This window comes from Stenella coeruleoalba (assembly GCF_951394435.1).
Source record: "Stenella coeruleoalba genome assembly, chromosome: 4".
NCBI classification, from domain to species: domain Eukaryota; kingdom Metazoa; phylum Chordata; class Mammalia; order Artiodactyla; family Delphinidae; genus Stenella; species Stenella coeruleoalba.
This window is the reverse complement of record NC_137149.1, coordinates 131861821-131883578: the sequence shown is the minus strand read 5'-3', so window position 1 is coordinate 131883578 and position 21758 is coordinate 131861821. Positions and strand designations below refer to the sequence as shown.

General features: G+C 39.0%; 2 long non-coding RNA genes across 2 annotated transcripts in view; one reads left to right on the top strand and one right to left on the bottom strand.

Moving 5' to 3' along the window:
• Positions 1 to 6089, bottom strand: part of LOC307186165 — a 161800-nt gene extending 155711 nt beyond the window's left edge. Inside the window, exon 1 of the long non-coding RNA XR_013828259.1 lies at positions 5677 to 6089. This is a non-coding gene — a long non-coding RNA (uncharacterized lncRNA). The remainder of the gene's footprint in view (positions 1 to 5676) is intronic.
• LOC307186166 overlaps positions 5294 to 21758 on the top strand; it is a 37818-nt gene continuing 21353 nt past the window's right edge. The window contains exons 1-2 of the long non-coding RNA XR_013828260.1: positions 5294 to 5426; positions 12735 to 12916. This is a non-coding gene — a long non-coding RNA (uncharacterized lncRNA). The remainder of the gene's footprint in view (positions 5427 to 12734; positions 12917 to 21758) is intronic.

Sequence of the window (21758 nt, the reverse complement as noted above, 5' to 3'; positions counted from 1 at the left end):
TGATGGAAAGGGACATGATTTGGAAAAGGTTCCCTGAAGTGATCGTGATCATAAAAGCATATGGAATTAGTTTGTGCACTTTGAGGTTTTTCTCAAGCAACTGGCAAAATACAGAAAAATCGTACTTAGTGTAGATTCAGTATTTTCTACTGAGAACACTGAAAAACAATAGCTCCCCCTGCCCCATATTAGAAATCTGTCAGGTTGATCCTGCATCTCTCACAGGTAGGAATTACAGTTTTGAACATCTAAGCCACGCAGGCCATCCTGAGAGTGTGGGCTGCCAGTGTGGCCCACATAAACTGATGGGACAGTTGGTCACCCTGCTCAAAACGTGTCAGCCAGGCCCACAGGTTCTCCCAGGCCAGGTTGCTAATGGAATCTTTGGTACCTCTTTTCTAAAGCCTCATTTCCTAGTGTTGCCTTTTCAGTTATAATTACTTGCTAAAGATGACATTTTTCTTTTGCAAGTAAGTGGCCTAGGATGAGTATGTGAAACCTCCCATTTGAATAAGTGCATCAATTTAGTATCTTGAAGTAAACAAGGTTAATGAATTGATGCATTCTGTGGAGTCCCTGAACGTAATTAAATTCAAACATTACCCAGGAGGGAGTCATGTTGCTGACCGTCTTCCACAAGGACAGCACCAGGGAAAATTGCAGCCTACAGACTAATTATTAAATCTTAGCTCTTCACAGGGAGAAACAATGGATTAACCATTTTACATCACATTGAAAGCTCGGGGGGGGGGGGGGGGGGGTGCTTTGCATTTCTGTCATAAATATTCACCCAGCATTCCAGTTTTGCCTTGCTCTGTAGAGCTAGGGTTCCTTTGTCCATGAAACCACACAGAGGAAACCTATTTTCTAAGTCCTCATATTTCTCCAGGCTACATCATTGTGCCCAGAGTTTTGTTTTGTTTTTTTTTCCTAATTTAGAAAAAGCATTTTTTCTTATCTTGGGCTCCTGAATTGATTGTGAAATCTCCATTCCCTTTCCCTTCTCTCAATCTTGAGAGTCCCCACTGAATGTCTAGTCAATGTGTCACAAATATAGCATTTTTAGCTAGCAGACAGAATCCACCATTTTTCTACTCTTTCACTCTGCTTTTAGACTCCTGTCGACATATCTGCCACCAAGGCCGTTAAAATCTTTAAGGCCCCATAAAGACAACCCACCATTGCTACTGCTGGCCTGGGCGCTGTCTGCAACCACCGCCTCCTATTCACGCTGTACCAGCAACGTGGGGAGTTGAAGCGCTTGTGCCCTCTCAGCCTCTAAGACTAGGGTTCTCAGATATAGCAAATAAAATTACAGATAAGCAACAAATAAATGTTTCATGTAAGTATGTCCTAAATATTTCATGCATATACTTATACTAAAAGAATAATTTGTTGTTTATCTGCAAGGCAAATTTAACTGAATATTCTGTATTTTATCTGGCAGCCCCATCTAAGACACATAAAATGTATGTTTCATCCTCACAACAGTATCGTAGTTATTATTATTATTACTATTGTTGTTGCTGTTGCTATTGTCCCTATTTTATTGAAGAGCAAACTGAAGCTCAGCAAGGTTTTCTAATTAGTATAATGTCTCTCTATTAGTAAGTGCCAGGGGCACCTGATTTCAGTCTCACGCTCCTAAATACTCTCTCTGACGTTCAACCCCTCTTCTGCACTGCCGCATTTATCACGTATGCTACATGGAGTTCCATCCACATTGTCCAGCACATAGACGAGTGGAATTTTGAATTAAGAGAGCCAAATCTTGGTATGTCAGTCCAAAAGTAATCTATATTTGCTATAGATTGCACACCTAGGTGAGGTAGGCTTTAGTTTCCAGGGGAACCGGCTTACCTGAGTATCAAAAATGTGAAAAGACCTTATCTTTTTTTTAATATGCACCCATTTTGGAACCTCTATCTCTTACCCCTTTGATCAACGTGCCACAAATTCTATCACCCAATTCCATGGGCTTCATACACTGTCTCACCTGACTGGGAAATTGCTTAATCAATAAAGCACCTCACCTGCTATTTCTACCTGCCTCCTAGCAGCCTGCTTTTTCTGCCCACTTGTAATGCTATCCAAAGATGGCCCTGCTGCTAATAACAGAATTTTCTACCCTCTCTTTTTCAATAACTAATAGACAGATGAGCACAGTATCTGTCCTGGCCAGCTATTGGTTGTGGCCTTTTTGAATGAACCAAGAGAAACAATGCTTCACACTAATGAGATCATTAAAATAATCTATTTTGAAGTCATCCACTTAAAGAGAGAGGTTTATATGCCCCTTAGTGAACAGGGACCCACTTCTTTTCACCCAATTGCATTCTGAGACACATGCACATGTGTCAGACCCGAATTGGGACCTCTTCTAAGAAGAACCGAAGAAGGCTGGAGCAGAGAAGTCCCTTATTTGTATCTCTACTATATTTCACATGGTTTTTGTTATACTGAACCCTTTTGATTCAATCTGTTTCTGAAAACCAATGGTGTGCTGACCTGTGTCATTACACAACATATCTTTTTAGCAACTATAGGCTGAAAGAAACTTTCAGTGCCTTGAGTGCTTCAAAATATAATCTGCACACAGTTATATTAAATGGGGTCTTGAGCTCTGGAAAGACTTTTCCTCCTGCAAGGATTCTCCATTTGTAGATAGCAACTACCTTAAACAGATCATCTGCCTAAATAGAACATGACCTGGGGCATAACATTCCTTTCCATCAAAGAACCTTATGCTCCCAGATGGCAGGAGCTTATCGTATTTTTTCCAAAATATGTTAAAACAGGGTTGCAAATTAATTTCTAGTCACTTCCTGAAGCACTAAGTTGAGGAGATTACTCACGTTACATTGGGGCTCTGGAAACATTTTCATGATGGATCAACCATGTTTCCCATGGTTGCATGTTTGGCAAGAAGGACACACATGCCTTGTATTGAATATGCCTGTATTAGAAGCATATATTGATCACACGAGACAGGAAATTAACTTCAGATTCCTGGGATAAGGCAGTAGTATTTATAGCTAGCAAAGACAGCTTCTGACTAATTGACCAGACACTTGCTAAGCAGAGAAGCACCGCTGCTTCTCCCTCGTACCTTACCATCTCCATCCAAAAGGATTTGCTAAGCTCTTAATTGTGCGTGTGTTTGCTCAGAGTTGTGAAAGAACCACAGCGACCGCACCTTCAAGCTGCACAGAATCTTACTTTAGAAAAACATTATGACAGGGTGTTAAAGCATGTGGAGGGCTCAATGTCTTTTCCCTTCCATATCATATTGTATCAAAAGACACCCATCTTTAAATTGCTTGAACCACCATCCCAAATTTATAAAGTTCTTAGTGTAATACTCTTTTAATTTTATTTATCACTATACTTCTGCCTGGGAATCAGATATTTTTCCAGGGGCTGGCCCAAGATAGATTCAACTGACAGCCAAATCAAACTCAGATCACCACCGTCATCCAGGTGACAAGTTATATCTAATAAAAAATAAAAAATAAAAAAGACCCAAGCTCCTGCCTGAGATTTTTTCCCTTCAGGATGAATTTTCTTAAGAAGTTCCTCTGTCCTCATGCAAACAGGCTTCTCATGAGTTGTTCAAACAAGGCCAGACAGGTGTTAGTTCCATTTAGACCTCTACTGGGATCCCTGAGAAGAATTTCCATAATCAACTGGATGAGGCTCAGAATGGGTAATCAGTTGGTTATCTGTGACTCCCATACGCATCCAGAAAACTGTAGTATGATTATATTAGCCAGGTGACTTCCAGGCAATTTTTTCTTTTTTTTTTGGGGGGGGGGGGGCCACGTGGCTTGTGAGATCTAAGTTCCCCGACCAGGGACTGAACCCAGGCCACAGCAGTGAAAGCCTGGAATACTAACCACTAGGCCACAGGGGACTCCCCCAAGCAATTTCTTTAATATCCTTGAACATTCCCAGAAATGGGCCTGGGTAATTTCTAGTTCCTATGACTCTATGGATAAGACAATGCCAGCACTTCTGCAGTACTGTGTATGACGAAGAAAATATTGTCGACTCTTCGGTGACCCCCTGGGATCTAATACCACCAGGGTCACAGGGACCAACCTAGCCTGATAATATGTGCACCTTTCTCCCCTTTAAAGGGGCCAAAGGCAGGGTCGGTATTTCTAGGTGAGTTGGGCATATCTTGTACGACGGTACTGGAAGAAAGAGTGGGTCAGGGCTGAATGGCATCTCAGACCTCACTCACCAAGCCATGTGTTCAATCCGAGTCTGCACTGGCCCAGAAGAACAAGAAAAGTGCCACGTGGGCTAGAAGCAGCTCAGGTTAAGTCACGAGTCTGCGAGTCCTCTGGGTAGATAAGTAACTTGGGAGTAGACCCCAAGCCAGATCAACAACCATAGATTTTGAGCAGTACTGCTTCACCACTTCAGAAACCAAAGGGAGGTGAGATGGAAAATTAGGTCCAAATATTTTGAAAAACCCTGTATTTCTACATTTTTATCGCTTACAACAGAGACCTTCAGAGTGACAAAAGAAGTCGGAATTTAAAGTACTGTTTGCAAGGTTATGGTTTGTTGAGAGCTGTTGTACAAAGCAAAACCAACCCAGACAGAAAACCTGGGCCAGTGTTCCACTCTGCCACTTACAACATTTCTGAGCTTCAGGGTCTTTACCTATAAAACATTAAAACAGAGCCTGCTATACATACTTTAAGAGATATTTTAAAATAACTTTTTGTATATCAGTGTTTCCTACAATGTAGTTTTAAAAAATATAAAAGAATAGGATGATCACACTCTAAATTTATATATGTTAAATTTTTTAATGTTTATTTCATTTCAAATAAGAAAAGTGACTACTTTTAAATAGTACAAACCATTTTCATATTTCTAATCATCAGGTGACACTGCAGAGAGAGGCACTGTCTCACTCTGACCCCATCAACACACAAAACAGCTTGCCTTCCATTTCTTAGGATAATGCAATTATCAAAATTTGTGCAAGATATCAGGTCATCCCAAAGTGAGATGCATTAAGTTCAAATCTAGAAAACCAAAAACTAAACTACAAAACAAAGTATGTTTAATTCATAGAATAAGAAAAGAATTTTTTCCTTAATCATGGGCTATAATAAAAGCAAGCACTGAAAAAGGCGAAAAGCTCTCAAAAAACATCACATTCCAACAAAGCAAAGATCCTCAACTAATAGTCTCTCTCTGCAATATGTGCTATTTCATGCTCTGTATTTAATTAGTAATGATACGCTTTAAGAAATGACTTCGGAGGCTTCCGGGAAGATGGCGGAAGAGTAAGACGCGGAGATCACCTTCCTCTCCACAGATACACCAGAAATACACCTACACGTGGAACAACTCCTACAGAACACCTACTGAATGCTGGCAGAAGACCTCAGACCTCCCAAAAGGTAAGAACCCCCCCCACGTACCTGGGTAGGGCAAAAGAAAAAAGAATAAACAGAGACAAAAGGATAGGGACGGGACCTGCACCAGTGGGAGGGAGCCGTTTCCACACACTAGGAAGCCCCTTCGCGGGCGGAGACTGCGGGTGGCGGAGGAGGAGAGCTTCGGAGCCGCAGAGGAGAGCGCAGTAACAGGGGTGCGGAGGGCAAAGCGGAGAGACTCCTGCCCAGAGGAACAAGGCCGACCAGCACTCACCAGGCCGAGAGGCTTGTCTGCTCACCCGCCGGGGCGGGCGGGGCTGCGAGCTGAGGCTCGGGCTTCGGTCGGAGCGCCGGGAGAGGACTGGGGTTGGCAGCGTGAACACAGACTGCAGGGGGTTAGTGCGCCACGGCTAGCCGGGAGGGAGTCCGGGGAAAAGTCTGGACCTGCCGAAGAGGCAAGAGACTTTTTCTTCCCTCTTTGTTTCCTGGTGCGCGAGGAGAGGGGATTAAAAGCGCCGCTTAAAGGAGCTCCAGAGACGGGCGCGAGCCGAGGCTAAAAGCGCGGACCCCAGAGACAGGCATGAGACGCCAAGGCTGCTGCTGCCACCACCAAGAAGCCTGTGTGCGAGCACAGGTCACTGTCCACACCCCCCTTCAGGGGAGCCTGTGCAGCCCGTCACTGTCAAGGTCCCGGGATCCAGGGATAACTCCCCTGGGAGAACGCACGGCGCGCCTCGGGCCGCTGCAACGTCACGCCGGCCTCTGCCGCGGCAGGCCCGCCCCGCACGCCGTGCCCCTCCCTCCCCCGGGCCTGAGTGAGCCAGAGCCCCCAATCAGCGGCTCCTTTAACCCCGTCCTGTCCGACCGAAGAAGAGACGCCCTCCGGCGACCTACACGCAGAGGCGGGGCCAAATCCAAAGCTGAGCCCCTGGGAGCTGTGAGAACAAAGAAGAGAAAGGGAAATCTCTCCCAGCAGCCTCAGGCGCAGCGGATTAAAGCTTCACAATCAACTTGATATACCCTGCATCTGTGGAATACCTGAATAGACAAGGAATCATCCCAAATTAAGGAGGTGGACTATGAGAGCAAGATTTATGATTTTTTCCCCTTTTCCTCTTTTTGTAAGTGTGTATGTGTATGCTTCTGTGTGAGATTTTGTCTGTATAGCTTTGCTTCCACCATTTGTCCTAGAGTTCTATCCGTCCATTTTTTTTTTAATTTTTTTCTTAATAATTATTTTTTATTTTAATAACTTTATTATATTTTATCTTACTTTATTTTACTTTATCTTCTTTCTTTCTTTTTTCCCCTTCCTTCCCTCCTTCCTTCCATCCTCCTTCCCTCCCTCCCTCCCTCCCTCCTTTCTTTCTTTCTTTCTCTCTTTCTTTCTTTTTTTCTTTCTAATCTACTAATTCATTCTTTCTACTTTTTCTCCCTTTTATTCTGAACCGAGTGGATGAAAGACTCTTGATGCTGCAGCCAGGAGTCAGTGCTGTACCTCTGAGGTGGGAGAGCCAACTTCAGGACACTGGTCCACAGGAGACCTCCCAGCTCCACATAATATCAAATGGCAAAAATCTCCCAGAGATCTCCATCTCAACACCAGCACCCAGCTTCACTCAACGACCAGCAAGCTACAGTGCTGGACATCCTATGCCAAACAACTAGCAAGACAGGAACACAACCCCACCCATTAGCAGAGAGGCTGTCTAAAACCATAATAAGTCCACAGACACCCCAAAACACACCACCAGATGTGGACCTGCCCAACAGAAAGACAAGATCCAGCCTCATCCACCAGAACACAGGCACTAGTCCCCTCCACCAGGAAGCCTACACAGCCCACTGAACCAACCTTAGCCACTGGGGACAGACACCAAAAACAACGGGAACTACGAACCTGCAGCCTGCAAAAAGGAGACCCCAAACACAGTAAGATAAGCAAAATGAGGAGACAGAAAAACACACAGCAGATGAAGGAGCAAGATAAAAACCCACCAGACCTAACAAATGAAGAGGAAATAGGCAGTCTACCTGAAAAATAATTCAGAATAATGATAGTAGAGATGATCCTAAATCTTGGAAATAGAATGGAAAAATGCAAGAAACATTTAACAAGGACCTAGAAGAACTAAAGATGAAACAAACAACGATGAACAACACAATAAATGAAAGTAAAAATACTCTAGATGGGATCAATTGCAGAATAACTGAGGCAGAAGAACAGATAAGTGACCTGGAAGATAAAATAGTGGAAATAACTACTGCAGAGCAGAATAAAGGAAAAAGAATGAAAATAATTGAGGACAGTCTTAGAGACCTCTGGGAAAACATTAAACGCACCAACATTCGAATGATAGGGGTTCCAGAAGAAGAAGAGAAAAAGAAAGGGACTGAGAAAATATTTGAAGAGATTATAGTTGAAAACGTCCCTAATATGGGAAAGGAAATAGTTAATCAAGTCCAGGAAGCACAGAGAGTCCCATACAGGATAAATCCAAGGAGAAATATGCCAAGACACATATTAATCAAACTGTCAAAAATTAAATACAAAGAAAACATATTAAAAACAGCAAGGGAAAAACAACAAATAACCAGAAGGGAATCCCCATAAGTTTAAGGTTAGGCAGAACACTCTATGACATAAATCACAGCAAGATCCTTTCTGACCCACCTCCTAGAGAAATGGAAATAGAAACAAAAATAAACAAATGGGACCTAATGAAACTTCAAAGCTTTTGTACAGCAAAGGCAACCATAAACAAGACCAAAAGACAACCCTCAGAATGGGAGAAAATATTTGCAAATGAAGCAACTGACAAAGAATTAATCTCCAAAATTTATAAGCAGCTCATGCAGCTCAATAACAAAAAAACAAACAACCCAATCCAAAAATGGGCAGAAGACCTACATAGACATTTCTCCAAAGAAGATATACAGACTGCCAACAAACACATGAAAGAATGCTCAACATCATTAATCTTTAGAGAAATGCAAATCAAAACTACAATGAGATATCATCTCACACCAGTCAGAATGGCCATCATCAACAAATCTAGAAACAATAAATGCTGGAGGGGGTGTGGAGAAAAGGGGACCCTCTTGCACTGTTGGTGGGACTGTAAATTGATACAGCCACTGTGGAGAACAGTGTGCAGGTTACTTAAAAATCTACAAATAGAACTACCATACGACCCAGCAATCCCACTACTGGGCATATACCCTGAGAAAACCATAATTCAAAAAGAGTCATGTACCAAAATGTTCATTGCAACTCTATTTATAGTAGCCCGGAGATGGAAACAACCTAAGTGTCCATCATCGGATGAATGGATAAAGAAGATATGGCACATATATACAATGGAATATTACTCAGCCATAAAAAGAAACGAAATTGAGCTATTTGTAATGAGGTGGATAGACCTAGAGTCTGTCATACAGAGTGAAGTAAGTCAGAAAGAGAAAGACAAATACCGTATGCTAACATATATATGGAATTTAAGGGAACAAAAACGTCATGAAGAACCTAGGGGTAAGACAATAATAAAGACACAGACCTACTAGAGAATGGACTTGAGGATATGGGGAGGGGGAAGTGTAAGCTGTGACAGGGCGAGAGAGGCATGGACATATATACACTACCAAACGTAAGGTAGATAGCTAGTGGAAAGCTGCCGCATAGCACAGGGAGATCAGCTTGGTGCTTTGTGATCGCCTGGAGGGGTGGGATAGGGAGGGTGGGAGGGAGAGAGATACAAGAAGGAAGAGATATGGGAACATATGTATATATATAACTGATTCACTTTGTTATAAAGCAGAAACTAACACACCATTGTAAAGCAATTATACTCCAATAAAGATGTAAAAAAAAAAAAAAGACTTAATACAAACAATTCCAATCCTCAGTGTCTTTCCCAAGATGATACAAGCCGTACCACACCTCTCAACTTCATTTTTGTTTGTTTTAGGCAGATGTTTGTCACCTGTATAATGAAACAATTTCTTTACTAATAAAATTTACATTTGATCTTAAACTAGCCATACAGAGAAGGTTAAGACTGAAAATGAGGTGGTGGTGGGGATTTGACCTTGAGAAGTTCTCATTCTCTTTTCAGCCTTCTGGAAGGCCATTCGTGGGATGTGATTTGTGGTATGCTTTAAGAAGATTTAATTGGGAACAGTGCATAAGGGAGGCTGAAGGAAGAGAAATTGGAGATAGTTAATTATTGCAAAGTAACATAGTCGTGGGATAGAAAGCCAATAAACAAAAAAGAAAGGCTATTACAGTGGTCCAAGGGCTCATTTATTCATTTGTGAAGTATTTTGAGTTCTTGAATATGCCGGTTATGACCTGGGCACGTAATGTTGAGGAAAACACTAGCAGGGTGATGGTCAAATAATCATATATATAATTCAGATATAGATGAGTTCTATAAATGTAAGGGAATATGTTTTTAGAAAGTCATAAAGGATACTAACAGGAGTTATGGGTCAGGCAAGGCATCTCTGATGAAGTGACATCCAAGCCAAAATAAAAGTAGTTGAAGGAACTAAATAGGTAAAATAGCAGGGAATAGGTACAGGAAAAGAGGTCGAAAAAATAGTTCAAGTAGTGCAAACATCAAGTGCAAAGGCCCTGTGGCAATAGCAAGTGATTGAAACAAGTAAGTATGGCTGGGTTTGGAGAACAAGAGAATGAACAGAAAACAAATAAGTAATGCACATGAAATATGTCAGGTGGTGGCTAAGTATATGGAAGAAAAATAAAGAATAAGAAGAACAGATAGTGAACAGGCAATCAAGGTAACGTCTGAGCAGAGACCTCATAGATGGAGGCATGTGGATAGCTGTGCACAGACCTTTCCAAGCAAAAGAGTCATCCAGTTACCTGAAGTGAGAGCCTGCTGGGGTATTTTAGGAAAAGAAAAGATACCACTCTAGCTGCTGTGGAGTGAGAAAGGGGGAGAACTTTGGAAATGAGGCCAAAGAAATAGTAAGGGACATAGATTACTATTCTGTGTGAAATGGAAAGGTATTGGAAGATATTTTGCAGAAGAATCTCATAATCTGGCTTACATACTTAAAGGACTGTTGTGTGAGGGCAGAAGTGGATACAGTCATTGGCTTAGGTAGAGGGAGAGGTCAAGGGTGACTCCTAAGCATCTGACTCATGCACCTGGAGAGCAGTGGTATCATTCCTGCAGATCAGCAATACTGGAAGAGGACCAAGCTTTCTGGACAGATAGCAGAGGAATCACTGCAGGGGAGGAGAGCATGAAACGAATCTTGGACAGTTGAGTTTGAGGTGCTTTGTGACATCCAAGAAGAGATGCCACACTGGGAGTTATCAGTGAACAGAGGGTAATTGTGTGTGTAGAATAGATTGCCTAAGGCAGCGGTCCCCAACCTTTTTGGCACCAGGACCAGTTTTGTGGAAGACAATTTTTCCATGGACCGGTGGGGAGGGGCAACGGGGTGTTGGTTCAGGCAGTAATGCAAGCGCTGGGGAGCGACAGTGAGCTTCCCTCACTCGCCCACCACTCACCTCCTGCTGTGCAGCCCAGTTCCTAGCAGAACTCAGATTAGTACCTGTCCACGGCTCGGGGGTTGGGGACCCCTGGCTTAAGGAGAGAGAATACACTGAGAAGGCAGAGGGCCTAAGGCCAGTCCTGAACAATACTGACATTTAGTGGTGGAACAGAGGCAAATAATAATCATGGTAACAGGAAAAATAATGCATAAATGTAGGAAGAGAAGGAGGAAAAACCAAAGCTGCAGCAGCATTTATTGAGTGCTTATCATATTTCAGGCACAAATCTTCACGCCTCGCATGTATTAACTAATCTTCACAATAGCCTTATCAGGGTTTTTTCACTCTTCTTATTTCAATTCAAATTATTGAATTTGACTAGGGTATAAATTTCCATTGCCAGCTCTCTATCAATTTTCCTCAGTCATTTGTGATTCAAGTTGTTCTTTATTTCAGGAAATGTTTGCCTTATTCATATCTTTAGACATTTTTGCTGTTATTCCATATGTGCTGAGCTCTCTGCTCTCTGTATCTTCTGTCCCTGTTTGTCATCCACATCTATTTCTTTTTCTGAGATTATTGCTGTATCTTTGTGGATCTTTCTCTTTCAGTTTATACCATTAATTTCTGTAAGCCTACCCAGAGGTTTTCCCACTCACATTTGCTTTTATTCTAATTGCTTAAATATGGCTTTCATCTGTGATTTTTTTTTTTCCCTCTTCCATTTCCTTCTTGAAATTCTTCCTCCTTGAAGCATTCTCTTCTCTTAGCTTTCATATTATCTCTCACTGTTGTTTATTTTTTCTTCCTGCATCATTGTTCCTGCTTAGAGTTCTTTTCTAGCTCTTTCTCTTCTTCCTGAGCTATAAATCTCACCCTTTCAGTCTTCTGGCTTCTTATTTTCTCTCCCTATTATCCTTTCCTTCAGTTCCATAGATTCAAAGAACATCTATACTCCTGTGATTTCCAAACCTAAATTTCCAGTCCAGCCCTCTCCCCAGGGACTTATCTTCATCCTTTTAAAAAATCCATTTCAGGGGCTTCCCTGGTGGCGCAGTGGTTGAGAGTCTACCTGCCGATGCAGGGGACACGGGTTTGTGCCCCGGTCCGGGAGGATCCCACATGCCGCGGAGCGGCTGAGCCCGTGAGACATGGCCACTGAGCCTGCGCGTCCGGAGCCTGTGCTCCGCAGCGGGAGAGGCCACAACAGTGAGAGGCCCGTGTACCGCAAAAAAAAAAAAAAAAAAAAATCCATTTCAACCAGAGCCCCACAAACCTAGAAAGTTTGCTCCAGATTTTCTCTCTGGAGCAAGATCTTCTCTTCCCATCTTTCTTATTTCTGTAAATGGTTCCACTATCCACCCAGCTGCTCACACCAAAAACTTTGTATTTATTATAGGTGTTCATTCCCAAATCCAATCCACCATTTGGAGGGCTTGGATTTGTCTCTCATGATCGTGAGAAAAATCACCTTGAATGTCAGGTGTTACAGATCTCATTTCCTAGCCAAATTTTTTGCCCTTTGAAAAGGTAGCACTCATTTGCTTGGGATGAATAACAAATTGCTTGGGGAAGGAAAAAGCTTTTAATTAGTGGGTAAAAATGTCTTTAACCTTGGGAGGATTGAGAATTAAAGTTAGAAATGATAAAGTAAATTAAATCCTTAGTGTTAATACTTTTGCATTAAACTAACAAATAATCTTTGTACATTTTTTATTTCATACGTTTGTCATGTTTAAGAGAATTTGGCATATTAAAATTGTGAGTACAATTTTTTTTTTTTTTTTTTTTGCGGTACGCAGGCTTCTCACTGCCGCGGCCTCTCCCGCTGCGGAGCACAGGCTCTGGACGCGCAGGCTCAGCGGCCATGGCTCACGGGCCCAGCCGCTCCGCGGCACGTGGAATTCTCCCGGACCGGGGCACGAACCCGCGTCCCCTGCATCGGCAGGCGGACTCTCAACCACTGCACCACCAGGGAAGCCCTGTGAGTACAATTTAAAATATCTAGTTACTAATTTACACTTGTGATTTTAAGATGAAAAGTATAAAAATATTTTATCACAACTTATGATACACTGTATTTATGAGTCTATATTATTAGAGTTTTAATAAAGAACTTCTTAAGTACTTTGTAAGTTTTGGTTACTCTTGTAACTGAAATAGTTAAAATAATTAAGTATCTTAAATGTGGAAATGAAATTTAAAATATTAAAGCCCCTTAAAAGTGGTTGCTTCAATATATCAAATTTTGAATAGAAAAATGAGATTTTAATTAATAAAAATCTAGTATTTTCAATCCTATTAATTTAAAGGGAGGAAAAGTCACACACACACACACACACACACACACACACACACACATACACCCTTAGGTAATAATGATATGTGCCTACCACAAAGTAATTTTTCAACAAATATCTATTGAATGAAAGAATGAAAACAGATTTATCTTAAATGTATAATCCCCTGAAGAGCTAAGCATACATTGTGACAATTTATTTAAGAAAATAGGACAAAGCTTTTGGGGAGTAAGTATCAAGGTTCTGTTGTACTTTATTAATCTTAACCGCAACCATTATGCATAATTACTTCCTGATATTGCTAGAACCAAAACATCCACCAGTCCCTACCCACTCTCCCTTGTGTTTGCTAGACTTCCCTCCTCTCAGAAGGCAAATGGGTAAGAACATTATAGCAGTCATATACCTACTCTAAGAAAGCTACTCAACCATCCAGATACCTCAATCCATGGACCAACACTGAGATTGCATTTCTGTAACTGCACCAAAGAGAGAAACTGTAGCCTGCTTAATAAATTCTAGATTCCAGAAACCTTTTTTAAAAGGCTAATTTCCATTTTAGCAACCAATTCAAATGACCATATTGTTGATTTGATCGACTGCCAGAAAAATTTAACTTCTAAGCGTGGTGTAATTTCAAATTAGACCATGCTACTATTATTCAGAAAATCTTACAGAAACAACCTTTGGCTTTTCTCCATTCAATTTAAAAATAAACATGGCTATACCTAAGATTGTAGACCTAAACCTGAAGTGCTCTGTAGTCAGATGCACATCTTGTGCCATTTTACAGGAATCTTCCCAAAACCCAATCATTGGATCCAAGTCCCTTGTGCCAATTTTACACATTGGAAATATTTGTAGGGTAAAAATACCAAAATCTTCTCCAAGCCAGACCTGACTCTTTTCCTTCAGTAATCTGTGTTTCTATGTGTAAACTTTGTAGATGCATCTGTTTTGTGTTACATAAATACACCAAAAATGTATTTTATAGCAGGAAAATTTATGCATTCCATATTCTCACAGCTTGAAAATGGCCAAATTTATTCTCTTGAATAAATGCTCGGGGGGTAAAATCAAAAGAACAACTCCAAAGCAATATTTTGAGAGTTTTTTTTTGCCAGCCTCAGAGAAAAAGAAGGTACATAAAAATAGAAGCATGTATATAACGCATATATCCAAATATCTGCTATCTATGCTGAAAAAGGGGGATATACTACAGATAATTCCAACAATTTGCCCGTTCAAAATTTCTTTATTTTGGCTCTAGATACATTTCCATGCAAATATTTCTATTTGAATATGGGTGTGTTTAATGTTCTTGTATTCAATTCAAAGCAAATAAGGGAGTCAAGAGGATACTGGTTGGGATCATTTACAAGAAAGGATTTTGTGTAGCGTTTGTATGACATGGAAGATTCTACCTCCTTCCATAGGAAAATGTGGGTCTGGGATGGAACCGCGTCATCCATACTCTATTTCTCCACCCTACCCCAGACAACTGCAGCAGAAAAAGAATTCTAATAAAGATTCAAGAAGTGGGACAAGCAGGTAGTGGGCATGAGAGGTGGAACCCTTAGAAAGGGCAACAGAAATGGTTGAATAAGTCCTTGATGTATAGCTTCAGGGATAAGAAATCCCTAACAATATCCCAACCCAAATCCATAATCCCAGACATTAACTAGTTTCTACTTCTGCTTCATAATACTTGGTGCTCTCCTCTTGGCTCCAACCACAGGACCCTATACACTCTTACCCGTAGCATAGAGTCAACTCTGCCCACCCCTACCCCTGTCTCTATGGATATGTCCCACCTACATCATTGATATTACATTGGGAAGATCAACTGGAGAAGCTGGAAAGCTGTTTCATTTCCTGATTTTGTCTTTTTAGAGGGTCACTTAATTCAAGCTAATGATTAATTTAGAGCTACTAAGGTTTTATATTTTTAATTTAAAAAACAGTCCTGAAGAGGGGAAGAAGTTTCAAATATTTTCTCTTGCATAACAAGTAGATGAAATCTTAAAATGTCAATGAAGAAGACAAAAATACAGGCAACATCAAAAAGACATTTATCATCAAGAACTTGGGCAGAGAAGGTAAGAGCAACACATTTGAAAGCAAGATTTGCCAGGCATTGACTAAAACAGAGAAAATCTCTTTGAGAATAAATAAAGAGAATGTTCTATAGATGGCCATGTACTTTCTGGATTATAAGCATGAAATAGTCACATGAACAGCTTCCTCTATCCTGTCTCCTTTCCTGTTAAGATCTTGTACTTTCTGGGCTCTTGGCCTTATCTATATACATTCTCTCTTTCACTAATCCTTCACTAATCTCTTCCCAAAATGAATACTCATTTTCTATGCTGACTATTTTTGAAAAATTTACTTTTTTTCTTTCCTTTTATTTCTTTCCCATTAGGGAGCCAAATATTAACCCAACCCATGAAATGGATCTCAATAAAGAAAAATCCCCAATAACTTTTTCACAAAATGGGAAACAGTAAAGAATTGACACTCTCAAAATATAAATTCCTGTAGCAGTTCTAGAAGTTCCTTAGCAAATTCCCACAAAGCATTGCGTTACTGTTACTGTTTTTTATTTTTCTCAAGAACCTATGTTTAGTAATAAAGATGAAGTAAATTTTAATATTATTTTAAATTTGTTTAATTCCTAATGTAATAATTATATTTTAGGTACTATCATTCATTATAAACGTGTAATTTTTCAGTCATATTATGAATTACATAGGTTTTGAGTGCTGATCAGGCCAAACAATAGTCGTTTATAATATTAGAAGAATATTATAAATAACTAATGTCAAAAAGACTTTCCAAACACAGTCTATTTTAAACTCAGTTGTGCCTAAACAGATATACGCAGAACACATAACCATCTGTGTGTCAGTTTCTTAGTATAATCCACACTTGCTAAGTGTTCCATTTTATTATGTCAGCTCTGAAAGCAACAAAAAAAATGTTATGAACTCAGCAATTACGATCATACAGAAAGTCAAGTTGAGAGTGTGAGTGGGGTCCAATCTAACATATATGTACCATCTTTCTTGCACATGTAGAGACTGAATAGAATGCAAAGCAGCCAACTGTCTTGATTTCAGTACCTGAGAAGAAACCACAGTAAGCTTCGTTAGCAGAAAAAGCGATCGTTTTCATTTGCCTGAGTTTAAAAATTTCTCACAGCACCTTCTGGTAGCATGCAATTTGACCTGGAGATTCTGTAATGAAAATCTACAATTACACATCTCTGAAATTAATTTTTATGTGCATAAAAATATGTCCCAGAAGTTCTGCCAATGATTTTTCATTGACTGAGCAGAACTTGCTCCTTTAAATCCCTAGGGATTAAGTGTCCATATATAGCCCCACGGCAACTGAGCCTTGCCTGCACAGCGTGAAGGTTCACAGAGTTTAGGAGCAATATGAGGTAGACATGATGCTCTTTAATTTTTAAACATTTTCAGAATATAGTTTTTAATGGCTCATCACTCAAAAATTTAAGATAAGTTGTATATTTGACATATTTTTCTTATGGCCTTATAGCAAACTGATTTTTCTCAAATTATCTATGCCCCAATGATTTCATTCTTAATTAATCTTTGTTTTACGAAGAAAAATTTAGGTTTGATTTTTTTAGATAAGTAATTCAAAAATGATTTTCTCCAACTACAAGTCTCTAAACTCTCTCTTCCAAACTTGAGTTTATTCTTTAGAAGTTGTTTATATATATTAAAAAAACAACTGTATCTTCAGAATGAAGTAAATTTTTACTCAAAAGTTAATGATTCATCAATTGGAAAAATATTAACTGAATACCTATTTTTTGCCAGATATCTCATCCAGATAAAGGAATTCACTTGAGCCGTAGGATTTGATAATATTGAAAACCTGACTCATTTAACTATTATTGATTGAGTTCCTTTTATGATCTAAGTACTGTGTTGGTCATGGGTTCACAAAGAAATGATTTAAAAACGCTGCCTTTGAAAAGCTCACATTCTTGCCAAGAAGACAGAAATAAAAATTACAAAGAGATAAATGTCCCAATAGAGGTGCTGTAAAAAGTATTATGAAAATAGAGAAGGGGAAGGGTCTAATTTTAATGTGAGGCATAGATGGTTCAGGAAATCTTCCTAAAAGAGGCAGCACTTGGGGCTTCCCTGGTGGCGCAGTGGTTGAGAGTCCGCCTGCCGATGCAGGGGACATGGGTTCGTGCCCCGGTCCGGGAAGATCCCACATGCCGCGGAGCGGCTGGACCCGTGAGCCATGGCCGCTGAGCCTGCGCGTCCGGAGCCTGTGCTCCACAATGGGAGAGGCCACAACAGTGAGAGGCCCGCGTACTGCAAAAAAAAAAAAGAGGCAGCACTTGAGCTGATTCAAGATGGTAATTAGGGATTTTCCAGAGAGAAAAGTACTCTTGACAGAAGCCACAATATATGTGAATGTATGAAAAAATGAGAAAGGCAAGTATTTTGGTGAAGCAGAGCATAGAGTATATATTGGGGAGCAGTAAGATGTGAAGACAGACAGTCCTGGAATCTCGATATGCTAAGGGATGCTATCCTTAGTCTCAGAGTAAATACTGAGAACTGATTGATAGTATTCTTTTTGTATCTGTTATTTGCAGCTGATGAAGAAGCATGCCCAGAGCTAATGTACCTATGAGTCAGAGGTTGAGAGTAGGTCTATACATAATATTGAAAAAAATTGAGAAAGACTAAGGAGAGTTTTTCACCAGAGACTGAGTCTTTACTCATCAGCATCAAAGTTCCACAAGGTACTTTTTTAGACTTGAAAAGTCTGAACCAACCTCTAGGGACACACTGGTTTATCTCCTGCTTTGTGCAATCATCTCATTCAGCTTTTTAATTCTCTGTCCATAACAGAAGTATTATAACTTTTAATTCTGTACTAGCATCTATCTACTGCAATGCCATGCACCTCCTATAGAACTTGAATTTTTATTTTATAGGTGATATAAATCTCAAGATAAGTTTAATTAGGGGAGTTCTGGTTCACTCTGGAAGTGATGTTTAAGGTGAATGCAAAAAGATTGAGGCAGAGATATCTACTAGCTGGCCCTTGGTAATATTCAGGAGTAGAAGATTAGGGCCTGAAATAAAAGTTGTGGTACTCAGAATGGAGAAGAAGTGGGATATTTAAGAGATATGTAGAGTTTCAATACTTGGTAATTGAGTAGATATACAGGATGGGAGAAAAAATGATGACCTCTGGGGACTTTACCTCCAATTAAAGAGATTAGCCAGAATCAAACCAAATTCACACCAAAAATGATAAGAAAAGCTAGATTAAAAAATGTAAAAAAGCAGTCAGGACTTGAAGTGATCAAGGTCCTAGAGGAAAGGAAAATGCATTGAGGTGAGTCAAGTATTCTTGTTAATTTCTCTCTAAATGCATTTGTCATTTGTAAGTAGACTGGAGCCAAAAACCTCAGAAGCCAAACAGAAAGAGATGATAGAGAAGTTAAACAGAACGAATGGCACTCTCATAAATACTAGAGAGACATAGAGCTAAAGACCTCCCAAGATGAAGCACAACTAGTAAACATTATAAATTTTCTACTGGGAAGCCTAAAAGACTGTGCAATAGAAGTAAAGATGAACTGGAAATAGATCAAAACCCACAGAATAAAATTCACATTTCATCAGTTTAATCCTAGAATGAATTACAAAATATGCCCCTTATCGAACTATCTGTCAAAAGCAAAATTAAACTGAGGAAAAAAATATCATTCAGAATCTTTCCAATTATTTATACATAATATCTGAAAATCTATAGAAATATTACCATGTATACCAGAACACAGGACCAATGGACCAAAAACCAAAAGGAAAACACACAATTGAAAAAGATCCATAAGTGATAAAGTTATTTGTTTTGTCAAACAAAAACTTTAAAATAACTTTGATTGTTATGTTGGAGCTCTTCAGAAAAAAAAAAAAAAAGAACCTGAGTCAACAAAAATCAAATAAAAACTTAAGAACTGTAAAACAAAATAACTGAAATAAAAAATTCAATACATGGTTTAAATAGCATATTAGACAAAACTGAAAAGAAGATTAGTAAATTGGAAGTTATGTCAGTAAAAATGTTCACAAATAAAACACAGAGAAAAACTGAAAACAAATACGAAATGAGAATAAGAGACACTTAAGAAATGGTAAACAAAAAAAAAAAGGTCTAACATATGTGTAATTGGAATCTCAGAATGAGAGGAATGACAGAAAAGGGCAGAAGTAACAGTTGAAGAAATAATCCTGAAAATTTCCCCAAAGTGATAAAAGGCATTAAATTACAAATTCAAAAAGTTCTGAGTCCCAAGCTTAACAAAAGCAGAGAAAACAATATCAAGAACAATCAGAATAAAGCTGTTCACAGCCAAGATAAAGAAAACAAAATCTTAACAGCAATAAGAAAACAAAGATTCATTACATTCATAGGAAAAGCATTATGACTGAGAGCTGACTTGAAACTGTAGAAGCCAGATGATGATAGAATATCTTCAAAATGCTGAAAGAGAATAAATGCCAACCTAGCATTCCATACCCAAGAAAACTATCTTTCAAAAACAAAGGCAAAATACATTTCAAACCAACATATGAATGTTGTAATATCTGGAGTAGCAAAGAAGTAATACACAGAGGGAAAATATGAAATAATAAAAAAAATCAATTGACCAAAAGAGATAAATGAGAGAAAAGGAAATATAGAAAACACTGAAAAATAAAAAACAAAGAGTAAGGTTATGGAGTAAACACAAATATGTCAGTAATTTCATTAAATGTAAATGGACTAAGCATTCAAATTAAAAGTAAAAGTTATGAGACGTTTGGAAAAATTAAAATAAAAATTTTACATGGTTTATAAAAGAAACATTTCTATATTAAGATACAGAAATACGGAAAGCAAAAGGATAAAAAAGGTGTCATGAAAAGCACTAACAAAAAGTAACCAGTTATAACTATAAGAATGCCAAATGAAGTACCCTTGAAGGCAAAAATCTGTAACAAAGGTAGAGAAGGATATTTTATAATGATAAAAGGTTCACTTCAAAAGGAAGATAAAGCCATTCTGAATTAAAATATATAAAGCAAATCTAAAGCAAAAAAGAGGAATCTATCAAAACTAAAAGGAGAAATATACAAATCCACAACTCTGTGGAAATTTTTAACATACATTTCCTATTAATTGATAGTATAATCAGACAAAAAATATTGGCATTGTTTTACATTTTTGCAAATCCCTTTAAAGCTTTAAATCTCTTTAAAACTTTGTATAATAGAAGACAGCTAGATACACAAATCTACTTCTGTATTCCGTTTGATGTATTATCACATATTAAATACGTCTGGAAAACTTCACTGTTCACTCATGAAAGAATGAGAGTAAAAGAGGGCCATCTGAATGGAATTTTAGGAATCCCCAGGGCTCCTTGGATCACTCCTTGAAAACTACTACTTTAGGTGTTTAATTCTTTGTGCTATTATAAATTACACTGTTTTCTAAAATTTCATTTTCCAATTGTTTTCTACTTGTATATGAATATACAACTGATTTGTGCATATTGACTTTTATTCTGGGACCTTGCTAAATTCACTTAATAGTCTTAATACTTTATTTGTAGATAATTTTGGATTTTCTACATATCCAATAGTATCAGTATGAAAAATGACAGTTTTATTTCCTTCTTTCCAAATGTGTTTTCCTTTTATTTCTTATTCTTCCTTTATTGCAAGGTTGGGACCTCCAGCTCAAACTTCTGAGGTTCTGGAAACGTTCTATTTCTTTATCTGGATGACATGCCCTTGTATCTTCATTTTGTGGTAATTCACCAAGCAGTAAACTTGGTGCAGAGTCACTGGTTAATATTTTCTACTGGCCAAAGAAAACTAAGTGTTGTGAAATAATTCAACATAATGTCTCCATGGTTCTATGGTTTTCATACTGCATTCGATTTTCCTTTGAGATTTCCCTGGCCAATCTACGTCTTGACGTGCATGTTAAAGAGTTAAAAGTTGGATTATAAAATAATCATTGTTTCTAGAGAAAGCATTAGGGAATTATTTAGTTTTATAATTTCAGCTTCTTTTGCCTGGGCGTGTGTGCCAGAAAAACACCCGTTTAGGTTGATGCCGACTAGATTTCTTTTTTAAATTCTCACTTGAGAGTGCTGACTACTTCAGCAGGATTTGGATCAATTTACTTTGCCAAGTAATTCGAGTGATCCCGCTGACCAGTACTTTAACCTGGTCTGGGCAAGGTTAAAGATAGAAGAGAGTTGAGGTAACCGATAAATTTCCTTTTGCTGAGACCCAGGGCCCTTCCATTATTCTCTTTCTTCCCAACGCCCATAATTGCCCCTTATGGTATAGGAGGAATATCTGGATTCTCCCTGCTAAAATGGAGATTAGCAGGTTTTACACAGTTCCTCATTTTCTAATTGAAAAAGTCAGAGTGGTGTCATCAGAATAGTAAGAATATATT